The following is a 992-nucleotide window of genomic DNA, read 5'->3' as shown; positions in this document are numbered from 1 at the left end:
TGAACCCAAACAGTGAACTCAATACCTGCAGGAAGTTTGTGGAAAACAAGCAATTTGGATGAATTTTGATTATTTCCTGTGAATATTGATCAGAGATGAGTTTTTCTGATATTTTTAGGAACTTTTAATACAATGGTGTACAATATATATATTTTATTTTTTCAACAATTGTACACACTGGTGTTTTCTTCTGCCTAACGCTTGGTCTATTAGCTCTTTTCTAATGCAGGATGAGGCTGTTTATAAGTGAAGACTGTGTGAATATAGCTTGTGTTCAGGTCTTCATAGTTTAGATCTCAAATAATAATTTAAACTTTAAATATAAAAGTTTTCTTACAGCCCTTAAAATTAAGAAGGCATTGTGGCCCCTGTGTAGCTTTGGTGACCCCTAGAGGGGGTCCCAACCCCCAGGTTGGTACATATGTATGTACAGACAACTTTTTAAACTGACATGGTTGCATTGAAAGGTGAGTAAATAACTTATTTATCACATTTCTTTCAATCTGGCTGTAATAACTGGAAACCGGTAAATTAAAGTTCCCCTCCAGACATGTATTAATACATATACACAAATAGTCTGCTTGGAACACTAATGTGTATGCAAATTTTGTTCATTTCTAACACACTGTAGAAGTTCTATACTAGACCAGGACTGACTTCCAGGCTAGTTCTTATGTCTCAAATAATGCTTGTGGGCCCTGCCCCTTGAAATCAGATTTTCAGTGAGCACAGAGAAACTTTCCACTGTCAGCAGATGAATGTGTCTAGTGTTAAACTCTACACACATCGTTCTGCACAGCGAGGCTCAAACATCACACTGTAGGAACAAGAGGAAAAACTGTTTTTTGACTGAAGAGGGACTTTAAGTATCAGTGTAATGTCACTTCAAATGATAATAAATCTGAGAAGCCTTTTTGCTACCTTATTGTTCAACAACCAGTTTATCTACATCTGTCATCACAGTCCGAATCCAAATACTTTGCAACCAAAGC

Source organism: Morone saxatilis, unplaced genomic scaffold, assembly GCF_004916995.1.
Source record: "Morone saxatilis isolate NCDOM2014 unplaced genomic scaffold, NCSU_SB_2.0 Contig11, whole genome shotgun sequence".
Classification (NCBI taxonomy): Eukaryota; Metazoa; Chordata; class Actinopteri; family Moronidae; genus Morone; species Morone saxatilis.
The sequence above is the reverse complement of the archived record's forward strand: the minus strand, read 5'-3'. Positions refer to the sequence as shown.